The sequence below is a fragment of the Colossoma macropomum genome, unplaced genomic scaffold, assembly GCF_904425465.1.
Source record: "Colossoma macropomum unplaced genomic scaffold, Colossoma_macropomum, whole genome shotgun sequence".
In the NCBI taxonomy this organism is placed as follows: domain Eukaryota; kingdom Metazoa; phylum Chordata; class Actinopteri; order Characiformes; family Serrasalmidae; genus Colossoma; species Colossoma macropomum.
This window is the reverse complement of record NW_023496051.1, coordinates 2307971-2322167: the sequence shown is the minus strand read 5'-3', so window position 1 is coordinate 2322167 and position 14197 is coordinate 2307971.

The following is a 14197-nucleotide window of genomic DNA, read 5'->3' as shown; positions in this document are numbered from 1 at the left end:
AACTTGGATTCTCATCCTCCAGTATCATCCAAAGGTCACTGAAAATCAAGCCTCAACTTTCTATCTCTGCCTCAGTCCACTTGCTGGTGGCAGAGTTTAGGCACTTCTTAATCAGTGGAATTGACCTGTGACAGTATTGCCTTGGCAACTCACTGCCAACATGCAAATCGCTCTCATAGTGCTCTTCTTTTTCTAGTTGATGCTCTTTTTTTTTCAAGTTCTCTACTAAAGACATGCAACTTATCTCAGATGCACATCTCAGAGACTCCATACTCGACTCGGACTTGCATGCTAGAAACTCAAGATTAGACTCGGACTGGCACCTCAGAGACTCGAGACTTGAGTCTGACTCACACCTCAGAGACTCGAGACTTGCATACTTGAACCTTAATGTTCTACTCAGATTCACACCTCAGAGACGCAAGACTCAACTTGGACACACCAGAAACTCAAGACTCAGACTCGTACCCTCAGAGACTCCAGACTCAATTCTGACTTGCATGCCAGAAACTCAAAACTCGACTCAGACTCGCACCTCAGAGACTCGAGACTTGAGTCTGACTCGCACCTTAGAGACTTGACTTGGACTTGCACCTCAGACTCGAGACTCAGACACCTAAACCTTAAGACTCTACTCAGATTCATACCTCACAGACACGAGACTCGACTTGGACTCTCACCTCAGAGACTCAAGACTCTACTCTGACTTGTACACCAGAAACTTGAGACTCAGACTCGCACCTCAGAGATTCAAAACTCGACTCAGACTCACACCCCAGAGACTTGAGACCTAACTTGGACTCATATGCCAGGAACTGAAGACTCAGACTCGCATCTCAGAGATTCATAACTCGACTCACACTCACATCCCAGAGACTCGAATTGGACTCACATGCCAGAAACTCGAGACTCAGACTTGAACCTCAGAGACTTGAGACTTAACTTGGACTCACACACCAGAAACCTGAGACTCAGACTCACACCCCAGAGACTCGAGACTTAACTTGGACTCACACACCAGAAACCTGAGACTCAGACTCACACCCCAGAGACTCGAGACTTAACTTGGACTCACACACCAGGAACTCAAGACTCAGACTTGCACCTCAGAGACTTGAGACTTAACTTGGATTCACACGCCAGAAACCCAAGACTCAGACTTGGACCTCAGAGACTTGAGACTTAACTTGGATTTAAATGCCAGAAACTTGAGACTCAGACTTGCGCCTCAGAGACTTGAGACTTAACTTGGATTCACACGCCAGAAACCCAAGACTCAGACTCACACCCCAGAGACTCGAGACTTAACTTGGATTCACACGCCAGAAACCCAAGACTCAGACTTGGACCTCAGAGACTTGAGACTTAACTTGGATTCACACGCCAGAAACCCAAGACTCAGACTTGCACCTCAGAGACTTGAGACTTAACTTGGATTCACACGCCAGAAACCCAAGACTCAGACTTGCACTTCAGAGACTCAAGACTTAACTTGGATTCACACGCCAGAAACCCAAGACTCAGACTTGGACCTCAGAGACTTGAGACTTAACTTGGATTTAAATGCCAGAAACTTGAGACTCAGACTTGCGCCTCAGAGACTTGAGGCTTAACTTGGACTTGTACACCGGAAATTTGAGACTTGAAATTCATCTCGGACTCACACCCCAGAGATTCGAGACTCAACTCCAATTCACACCCAAGAGTCTCGACTCGGACTTGCAACTGCTAGAATTAAGACTCGACCTGGACTTGCATGAAGCAACTTGTGAACATGTCAGTTGTAGCTACAAGAGAACGTAGGCCTACTCATAGCCGAGAGAAACCACAGATTGTCCATATGCTCCACAGCTGAGCTCACCGCAGTTAGGACAGAGCACACAGAGAGCAGGTTAGTCAAACAAGACCTAGAGCAATAGCAGTGACTGAGGCAGCAGTGTAGGGGTCACACCGTGTGTCAATTTAAAAGGTGGTTATAGCTTCAGAAAGTAGACTCACAGAGTGGATCAAACAGGTGCTAAAGGAGGCCACGCTACTTACACTACTTACTCACAGACATGCAAACATAAACACAGTCAGAGAAGAACAAACAGGGCCAAACAAAGCCAGAGCTATTTGCACACACACAGCCCAGCCCTCAAGCTGGGAGGTCTCCGCTTTACGATTCACATCACTTAAACATCTTATGAGGTGTAAACAGTGGAGATAGAGCCTGTTTGTGAGCCACCCACGGCACTTTGTGATTCTGGAGTGTGAGGTTAAAATGTAATATCCTGTTTCTGAGTCAGCTCAATACATCCAACCCCCTCATACTGTACTGCCTTCTGCAACACAGCCTTGCATAGCTTTCGTATAGGGATCATTCTACCCAACTGGTTCAAAGTCGGTGCTGAAAACACATTTCAGACTTGACGTGGACTTGTGTGGACTCGAGTGACCCTGTACCTTAATTACGTTTATTCTATTCAAAAAAATGATGAACTTTCCATTTTGCCAGTACCAAAAATAACCATAACACTACCAAAATGTGCCGAAAATGTTTCGGTAGTGACTGTTTCAGTTGTTGTTAGTGACAGTTTTAGCTCATTTTGAAAACACTAGCCAGTACTTGACTAGCAAACACATCTTTTAACAGTCGTGCACACATAAAATCATATTTTTCATCAAAACACAAAAAAGTTTGCTTAATTGCAGAAAATGTGTTTCGGTAATGACAAGTCTTAATGTTCCACGCTGACTTAAAACACACTTACTTCAAAACAATGGGATCTAACTGCTGACCATGTGGCCGGCCATGCAGGACAGGGATGCAGTCTCACTTCCTGCTCTAAAATGCAGGGGCGTGGCAAATGATGCTCCGCCCACATATGAAAACTCTGTGTTTCAGTAGTGACATTAAGGCATTTTTTGATTTCTTTTTAATTTAATTTTAAAATTAAACTTATGATCAATCTAAATCGTTCAACTCCACTTTATAAACATTTTAGAAGTGTAAATTTAGGGGTTAGGGTTTGGGATGATTTTATTTATATTTAGCATATAACTATCTCAATGAATGCCTTAGTTTTAAATAGTTCAAAAAAATAATTTGCAAATATCTGAAGTCTGAATACTTATATATAATAGTTTATACAATATAATATAATTTAATTTACTGTATCACCACAGTTTGAACTAATGTGATAGATGGTCCATGTCCATGATATCTGCAAACATTTGAACACCCCAGTCAAATGACACATTTAAAATAATTAGCACATCATCCACAAGAAATAAACTTAAACATGCCATTTTGGGCTAATTTTAGTTTACAGTTTATTTCATATGTCTTTATGTATTAGCGCCACACACAGACTCACAAAGAAGGTCCGGCTCAATGTTCAGGCCTCAAATTATCACTATACTGTAAAAGATATTACAGTAGATAATTCACTCACATCCTCAGAAGACGCATCCTGCACTGAGTTGTGACCGAGTTCTCTTTGAATTCCCTTTCAAGGCACTCGCAGTCATCAGATTCATCCACTTGGGGAAGGGGGCCGAAGCACAACCCACGTTACAAAATGTTCTTCCCCACATTGAGGTCACTAAATCTCCATAAGTTAAATAGTGTAGCTTCAGGGTTGACATTTTTTGGGGTTATCCTGGCAGATACACTAGCCTACATCTTTGTATTTGGAATATTTGTCATTTATATCACTTATGTAGACCTATTTTTTCTGAGGGTCATCTACATCATAATTGTGGCTACACAAAAGTTAAACAAAACGTAAAATATTCTTTATCGGGATATTTAAATACTGTTAATTTACAAATATGTACATGTGAACAGCAAAAATGGCTAAAATGTGTATTCTTTCTCTGTATTGAGCCTTTTGAAGGCTTTAAAACCACATTTAAAGAAGCTGTATTATAACTTTTATTATTATTATCTAGATTCAACCCAGCTAGAGTGAGCAATCAAATGAGATTATAATAGAGCTCATGAACTGGGGAATTCACAATGGGGAATTAGTGACGCTCCGCACCGCAGAACTGCAGCGTGTACACTAACGTGCCTGAGTGTGTGTGTGTGTTGTGGGAGTAGACAGAGCCACTAATGATGTCTACAGTTTTTTATGATATGACTTCCTGTCATCCCTCCGGCCTACTCATCTACACCCAGTTCAGAAGCTGAAACGCGCTAGTTTGAGAGAACATTCATGCATTTCATTTCCTTTAGGACCCGTGCTGGCTAATATGAGAGAGGCCTTCAGCAGAGATCTAATTCACACAGGTTTACCTCAGATGGAATCAGGACAAACATGTTTGGTTATTGTTGACATATTTGGCTTTAGTTTTGCACTAAATGGAGGCTAATGGAGCTAACAAGTAATGGAAACTTACTCCAATCAGGCATAACATTATGACCACCTCCTTGTTTCTACGCTCATTGTCCATTTTATCAGCTCCACTTACTGTATAGGTGCACTTTGTAGTTCTACAGTTACAGACTGTAGTCCATCTGTTTCTCTGATACTTTGTTAGCCCCCTTTTACCCTGTTCTTTAGTGGTCAGGACCCCCATGGACCCTCACAGAGCAGGTACTATTTGGGTGGATCATTCTCAGCACTGCAGTAACACTGACGTGGTGGTGGTGTGTTAGTGTGTGTTGCGCTGGTATGAGTGGATCAGACACAGCAGCTTGTGAAAATAATACTTGTGTTTTTTAATTCACTTTTTAAAATGTAAAAATTTAGGTTTAAAAATGAGTTTAATTTTTAAATAAAAAGAAATAACTTTTCAAAAAAATCCTGTCTTACATTTTCATGTCACTACCCAAACTCAGAGTTTTAGTCTGTAGGCAGAGCCTTATTTTAGCCACACCTCTGCATTTTAGAGCACTAAGTGAAGCTGCATCCCTGTCCCTCATGGCCACATGGTGAGCAGTTAGATCCCATTGTTTTAAAAGTGTCCCAAAATCTGAAAATCAGTGTGGAACATTAAGAATTGTCAGTACCGAAACACATATTTTCAACTTTTAAGTACTTTGTGTTTTAATGAAACATATTATGATTTTATGTGTGTACTATGTTTATGTGTGTTTGCTAGTCAAGTACTAGCTAGCATTTTTGATTTCTGCTGTTTCTGATTTCTGATTGTCACTACCGAAACATTTGGTAAAGTTTTGGTAGTGTTATGATTGTTTTGGTAGTGACAAGAAAGGATTGCATTGTATTGAAATCATTTATTTTAATACAATACACATAATTACGTTATAGGGCCACTCAACACTGCAGCAATTCCCATATGGAGAGGCAGAGTGCCGCATTTTTATGTTACGTTTACCTTTTATTTAAATAAATATTTGCATAATCTCCAAAAAATATGGAACTCCAATTTTCAGTTTTATTCACTTCAAGCCCCTCTCATTAGAGAAACGCTGGCTGTCATGCCTGTTTTCCACAGATCTAGCTGTGTTTTTAGTGTTTTCTATGGCAGACAGGGTTGCCATGTCCAGCGAAAATCTCCAGACCACAGTTTGCTTAAGAGCCGTCCACCAGAAGATGAAACGTAATCATTTTGTCCCACGACTGCCCAACTAACCCAACATGATGGGAGAACCGCAAACCTGGCAACGTTGGCGGCGGAAAAATGGACAAAGTTACAGACAAAATTCAGGCTTTAGAAATTCATCCTATTGTTTTCAGCTGTTTGAGGTACGTATGCCCATTTTTACTGCTAACACTGTCATTTGAGATCATTTAACAACACTTAGTCACACAGATGGTTTAGACATGCAGTCTGCGCCATGCTGATTGCTGAGGCTGCAAGCTTCCATTACCTGTTAGCTACATTAGGCTCATGGCTGCAGTGCACAGCTAAAGAAGTGAAGTTCAGACACCGAGCTCCAGCTGATTAACAGCGTTTGATAGTTCACTGAACCTTCCCTTGAAGGGATATCAGATCATAAACGATGACTCCGGCTCCTGGTCACACTTCGTTTGTTTCCTAGTCCCTGCAGGGACACTGAGAAGAGTCTGTTTTGAGCGCTGCCGGGGGTTCGTGCTCAGAGTGAATCACCGTGTTAAATATTTGAGCAGGCCCAACAGGTCAGGAGCCGTCGTCATGGCAAAGCTGGAGGAATGAGTCCATGCTAGTTAGGCACCGGGACTCTGTGCAGTCTGCTGGGCCGGCTAGTCGTTTAGCTTTTAATGTGACGCCTGTGCACTCTTGGACACGGGGACTGCCCCTTTAATTAAAGGCCTAAAGCCGAGTTTAATGAGGAGATGGCGTGGCGGGAACAGGGTGACGCGGCTGTAAAGTGTCATTACGGCTAAGACACACCTGCAAAACAAAGCAGGATCAATCACACACACAGACACACACACACCCCTACACCATAGTCAGGACATGACCTTTCTAAGACCGTGTCACACAGTACCGGTGGTAGCAGGGCTGGTTCTGGCTGTAAGTGGTATAATCAGTTACTTAGAGAACATTTTCAACATTTAAAATGTCTGTTTTGGAAATTAATTACTCAACAGGAATGGTTGCAATAACAGTTAGGAATTTCATGGTGTGTCCCTAATATAGATTTAGACTGGGGGGAGGGGTGGTGGCATGTCCCCTTTAATGTTTAATGTCTGGACTTTGCTTTTTAGCAATGTGTTGTGTTTGCTTTTGGCTATGTGTATATATATATATATATATATATATATATATATATATATATATATATATATATATATAATGTATACACACACACACACACACACACACACATATATATATATATATATATATATATATATATGCTCTCTATTTATTTATATACTTTTAATGTAAGTCAATAGAACCATATATCACTGCTGTCATAATAAAACATTGTTTTTGACATAATTTGAAAATGCCTGTTGTTCTTTACATTGTGTGTAAATTTCATAAATGGACCAAAACTGCCCAAAATTTCTTGGAAGAAATTCTGGTTCCATTGGCTTAGATTAAAAGTACAGCATGTTTTTTCTTTCTCCTGTAAAGTTATCATTTTGGAGATACTAGTACCTCCATTTAATAAAAATATTAAAAGTTGTGTCATAATATCCCCTCACTTCTCCACCCCTGTGCACAGACTCATGGGAAATGCAGTCCGTTAAATTACAGTTAGCATTGTTCATGTTCCTTTACTGTGGACAACTCAGTTAGCTAAACTTTTTTTTTGTTTGTTTTTAAGGTTGTTTAAAAGTGTTGTAAACTGAGAAGGTTGACTGTAAGAATGTAAAACACTTCCAGCTTGTTATCGGTCGTAGGCTGTAGCTCTACCCTGGATTAAAAGCACTAATGCTGTAGCCTAGCTTGTTAGCATTAGCTAGCTAGTCTATTTACTTTGCTAAACTCAGCTTCTACATCTAAAGATGCACTTCTATGTCTGTGTGACACCAACGTATGTCTACCCAATGTAGCCGTTTTAAAGCTCGGTTAAAATGCCTGGTTGAGACTCATTCTGAAGGTATTCGGTTTGATGGAGGACATAAAGTGCTAATCTAGCCCTGTCATTGCGCTCCTCCCTCTCACTCTGTCTGACGGCTATGCTGACCAGAGATGTTAGAGATCAGTATGTGAGCATCAAAGAAAAAGTGTTAGAATGTGATGCATTACATAAGTATGAGCAGTGTCTCCCCTCCAGAGTTGTAATAAAACCTACGCCACTGGTTGCTCCCTGCTGAAAAAACAGGATAGACCCGCAGGCTGGTCAGGCTGGTCAGGATAGACCAGTATGAATTCAATGCTGGTTTTTCTAGCAGGGCTAATTAACTGTGGATAGACATGTAGCTACATGGGCTGCATCCTCAATTTCCATTTGCTTTTGCATATCGCTGTTGTCGGAAGAAAACTCCATACATCCAAAATGATAACTTTACAGGAGAAGGAAAAAACTACTTCACTTTTAATGTAAGTCAATGGAACCAGAGTTTTTTCCAAGTCATTTTGGGCCGTTTCTTTTAGTTCATTCATCATGAAATTTACACACAATGTAAAGAGCAACAGGCATTTTCAAATTATGTCACAAACAGAAAAATGACAAAAATGGAGATACAAGGTTTTCTTTCTGACAGCAGCGATATGATCATATAAAAGGGTTCTTAAGGTCATGGTTAGGATCTTGGGGTCACCAAATGTGATACAGGGAACATGAAGGAGCTGGACACTTTGCTAGGCTAGCCTCAGTGAGCTAATAAGCTAGCTAAGTTCAACTAGTGCAAACTGTTGTTTTTGTGAAGTCAGGGTGACAAATACATCTCAAATTACCGTATTGTCTGATTTCAGTGCACTGAAATTTTTTTATCGTTGGTAATTGTGAACTACTTAGGTTGCTAACTAGCTCACTAGCATCGTAAAGTTAGCTTACATGGTAAAATGTTCATGTGCCTTGCAAAACAAATCATAGCAAGCAAAAAAATAACCTAACAAGAGTAACAGAGGAGGATTCTATAGATGAAAAAATGTCAGATATTTAGGCCCAATCCCATTTCTTATTTTTACCCCTACCCCTTGTTTTCGAGTGTCACACTAACCCTTTGGAACTGAGTTACAGAGGTAGTGGTTGAAATCTTCCTCTCTGAAATGGGACCCTCAAATAAAAAGAGCATCACTTCATTAACAGCTACTAGCGCTGCTCTGTAGGCGACCCTGCCAGTCTGCAGTGACAGCAGAGGAGGATAAAGTTCAGCTCCTCACTGCTGGGCTTTAGTTACATTTAGGGCAACATAAGCCTTCAAAGAGGGGGGCAATTAGAAAATTCTCACATTTGTGGGTTTCTTTGGTCGCTTGTTCAGCCATCTTGTCGGTTTTAATTTTTTTCTGATATCACTCTGTTTGGAGTCTCTGAAAAACCTCCATTTGGAGGAATGCAGCCCCAACACTTTGCCCTACCCCTCTATCTCAACAAGAATTGGGACACCCTACCCCTAGACGTGAACGCGCAAAACAGAGGGCTAAGGGCTAAGGGCTAAGTGGTAGGGGCGGGCGGGGGGAGCGGGGGATCGGGCCTTAGAGTCTATAGCATAGCTAATGTGCTCTGGATGACTAGCACAGCTACAAGGCAAAAACCTCACCATCTCTCTTTGCCTTACAAACACATTTCAAGCATTTATGCAAAAGCCTTTAGTTTAAGATAATGCAGAATATTCTGTACAAACGTTTGACTCCAACTGTGTGTCTGTGTCAGTGAAACGTGATCAGGAACGTTCATGGTATACGGAAAGACGATGATGGTTTCATTCACAGCCTCAGTCTGCACATTTGATACCAGCCTCACTCATCTCAAGGACACACAATGACTCCCTTGATCCTCAGATCCGAAAGGGTGAACCACTTTGTAGTCCAGTCCACCAAATGGACGCCCAGTGCACGCACATCTACGCACGGCTGAAGGCCACAGAGTTGATTTCCTCATCTCTTTGCAGAGCTCTAACTCACCGTCCCTCTTTCATGCTCTCTGTGAACTGCACATCAAACGGCCGCAGGCCCGCGTGGACACTTTGAAGTGCCGGAGAAGGGCACTCCGCTGCCCAGCCCACACCGCTAACGAAGCTAACACGCTAAAGCAGAAAGACCACGGGGGACAGGCAGCTCAGCTCACTCTACAGCTCAGAACCACCTCTAACTCCACTCCTCCACTCCCTAATAAAGATGTTCCAGCGTGAAGACTGCATGGCCTAATGCTTTAAAGAGGTTCGTGTGAACATCCTCGAGAAGGTCAAAGTATCCTCAAATTAAACTGTTGCTAACAATCAAATTTAGACAGTTTTCTTTCTTACCCCAAATGTAGTCGATCAGCAAAGACAGGTTTGGAGTCTTCTTTAGTTTGGTGCTGGAGCTGTGATACTAAAGCTAACACATAATGAAAGCCTGTAGAGCCACTACATTTAAAGGTGCGGTGTGTAAAATTTTAGGGAGATCAATTAGTAGAAATACAACCCAATTTCCAAAAAAGTTGGGACTTTGTGCAGAATGTAAATAAAAATGGGATGCGATGATATGCAAATCATGTGAACAACTACTACAAAGACAACAAATCAAATGTTGATATTGTTTTTTGAAAAATATTGCCCATTTTGAATTTGATGCAACAACACGTTCCAAAAAGTTGGGACGGGGGCCTGTTTACCACTGTGTTTCATCACCTCTTCTTTAACAACACTCTGTAAGTGTTTGGGAACTGAGGAGACCAAATGCTGTGGTTTTGAACGTGATGTTTTCCCGTTCTGGTTTGATACAGGATTTCAGCTCTTCAACAGTTCGGGGTCTGATTTGTCATATTTTTCATTTCATAATGTGCCAAATGTTATGATTGGGTGACAGATCTGGACTGCAGGCAGGTCAGTTTAGCATCCAGACTCTTTTAATATGGAGCGGTGCTGCTGTAATACATGCAGAATGTGGTTTAGCATTGTCTTACTGAAATAAAGCAAAGCCTTCCCTGAAAAAGACGTCGTCTGGATGGCAGCATATGTTGTCAGAACATGTTTTTCACAGACATTATCATCTGCACCATTAATGCTGGCATTTTTGGTGGTGTTGTAGCTCCAGTTGGAAACACTTAGAAAGAAAAAGATTCAGTGGTTACTGCTGATGCTGGCTAACCATTTTGTGTTGTGAGATGTTTGAGAACCCATTTTCGCACAAGAAAAAGAAATTGAGGGTAAATCTTCATCGTCAAAGAAACAAAAACATGAAAAAGCAAAAGGAAATCGGGACAGGCGACAGCAGAAAACTGGTTCTACTACATGCTAACTCTTACATACTGCACCTTTAATTCAGTTGTAGCCATCAGTTAGCACTGTGCGAACTGCATGTCTAAGACGAGATTCACACTGTACAGGTTTTTTGTAACCAAAATGTTCATTTCCAGTTATTTTCAATGAGTAGCATGTTTTTGCTAGCAGCACCTCACTAGCGGGTGTCCCTATATTCCCAAGGCCCCACATTCCCTCAGCTGTTTATATGATGCATCATATCTCATGATATGTTAAGGAAACTTGCAATTGTATGCAAAAGTTTAGGCGTCCCTGATCAAATGACGTTTTGTTGATTTCCTAAGATAAAAAAATGGGTACATCTACTTTTTCACATTTGGATCTAAAATTACTGTTTATTTGATACATTTACCATTGTGGTCTGTGACACATTTTATAATTTTTTTTCCAATATGTTAAAATCAACAAATTGTGTACTAAAATTTGTAGAAAAATGCCATTATTTAAGTGGGTTCCCTGTTGAGGATATGTTAACTTATTTTCGCCTAAAAAAACAACGAAATGTGTAATTTCACTGTTCAAACTTGTGCATATGACCATTTAAAATGGTTCCTAAAATCATGGTTAGGATCTCAGTGTCACCAAGTGACAGGAAGAAGCTGAACTGTCTATAGGAACATACTTAGGCTAGCCTCAGTGAGCTAATAGGCTAGCTGTGCAAACTCTGTAGTGCAAACCGTTGTTTTTGGGAAGTCAGGGTGTAGAATACACATCTCAGATAACTGCGTTGTCTGATTTAAGTGTAGCGCATTGCATTTGTTTATCATGTATTACCAACCGTGTAGCCCTTAGCTTGCTAACTAGCACATTAACATAGCAAAGTTAGCTTACATCCTGCTACATCAGCAGCAATGTACAACGGAGTAGTTCACCACATTAAGCCCACTTTGTCAGTGGCAAATCCAATGTCATAGATTTTTAATATTAAATAATAGACAATTTGAATGTTGCCTCAGAACACAGTGATTATCTGGGAAAATGGAAAGATGACTGAGGCAAATTGGGGCTGAAACATGGGGCCATGAGAACACAGAGTTGTTTCCTAGAAGAAAATCAATGAGGGGACTCAGGGTTCTGGGACTATTTCCAAAATTACAGAGGCAACACAGGGCCTGGAGAACACAGGATGTTTGAGAAAATGAAGGTGCCTGAGGAACACTGGGAGCACATGGATGACTCCATTACAGTTAGTAGTTAATAATACATCGTTTTCTAAGAGTTTTCAAAGCTCACTGAAACGATGCTATCTAGAACAGTGGACTGACTGTTGCGATGTTAGCTTAGCAGCCAAAGCATTGCGAAACTCCAATAAAAAAAGGCCACGCAGTGCACCCCGCGTTTTTCAGCCTTCTGAGGAATTAAGTGTGAACCTCCACTATATCACCACACACTTACAATTAAGATGGTTTCAGACACGGACATACTGTTATCTAGAACAATAAATAGAAGTACTCTGCATAGCTAAAATAAATAGCAGCCATAGGCACTAGATACAGGGGGGCATTGGGTCGTTCACCCCTCAAAGTGCAATGCCCTACCAATTCTAGCCATGGCAATGAAACTGCAGAGCCCAGTTTGAAAACAGTGACTACAGTAAAACTGTACAGTAGGGCTGCTACGGCAACCAGAAAACTGCATTTTTCTGTACACATTTTACTCACGGGTTCTTTCCCGTCACACAATGTTGCCAGATTTGTGGTTTTCCCAACAAATACGCCTAGTTTGAAAATGCACTGTGGGTGGATTTTATGCAGTCGTGGGTTGCGTTTGTGTTTGGACCACTTTCTAAATGTACTGCGGCTGTGAAAAATGAAAACGAATTGTCTTTTGAAAGTTTATTGATCTTTGTGTTGAGTAACTAGCAATCCACAGACTCACAGGTACCTAGGAGTACAGTACATGGATAGGTGGCGCCATGTATTATCACAAAAACACATCTCTGTAAGGAGACACTGACAACTATTAAGAAGATGTGTGGATAACAGAAAACCTTTCCTTATTGTTTTAAGAACTAGATACAGCCCGACTAAGCATGAGCAAAGCATCATGGGAACCAAAGCATGCTCAGACGCCATAACATGTTGTGTCTTTTAAATCCAGTTTCAGGCATTTATGTTTAGAAATCCCTTTGGCATTGTGTGTTTCGGTCTTAGGCCTGTGTGTAGCGGCTCAGCCACGGAAACCCATTTTGTGAAGCTCCTAATGTGCAGCTCTTTTGCTGATGTTGCTTCTAGAGGCAGTTTGGAATCTTCATGCGCTTCAGCGCTCGGCGGTCCCACTCTAAGTATGAGTGGTCTACCGCTTCATGGCTGAGCTGCTGTTGCTCCTAAGTGCTTCCATTTCACAATAATAGCACTTACAGTTGTCTAGGGCAGATCTAGCAGGGCAGAAATTCCACAAACTGACTTGTGGCAGAGGTGGCGTCCTATGACAGTGCCATGTTTAAAGTCTGTGAGCTCATCATTACGACCCTCTACTGCCAGTGTTTGTCGAGACTGCAGGACTATGTGCTCAATTTTATTCACCTGTTAGCAATGAGTGTGGCTGAAACAGCTGGACTCAATAAACAGGAGGGGTGTCCCTGTACTTTTGTCCATGTACTGTATATTCACTCATGATTTCTGCTCTTACTTCAACGTTCTTATGTAGGTATTTTGTACCACACTCAGTTACTCTAAGCACTCTTGCGTCACAGTTTTGCAGGCCAAAGGACTGTGGGGCCACTACACGCGACCTATATTAAACAGGCATTGGAAGCTGTATTTGGGGCCTAAAGCTAAGCAAGAGTTTTGTAATAACAACGTATTTTAAACAGGATCCTATAGATGCAATAATGGTCATTACGAAATGTCACGGGTGTGTAGCAATCGCCTATACGCTGTGAGTGGCCGCTGTAGGTACAACTGGTACAACACGCTACAACTTTAGTTTGAAGAAAAAGAGGAAAACTATATTCATTCGGTTTTGTGCTCAGGCAACAATGCTTCCACTTTTATGTGCTTATAAAAGCACTAAGGCTTGAAAAACTACCATGATACTATGATCAATAAAGTTAGACTTGTATATCACTACACTTTTAAGCATCTCTTAAATCTAAAGAACTCATGTTACACATTTGTTTGGATATTGGTACCAAGAAAAACTCAAGCCTGTAAAATGTTTGTTCAAGTGAGCAATTCTAAAATTTCATTGTTGTTTTATTGTTGGCATATGATTAAAGAATCATTCAGTAAAAATCAAATGGAAGCACTTAAGTGAGTTCAACACTATTTATTGGTGTTTACTCCCATTCAATCTTAGCAACATAAGCATATTTCAGTTAATTTTATCTGGCTCATAAAACACAAGGGGAATCACTAGGAATAATACTGAGACCACAGTTGGAAGTTGAAGCTCAC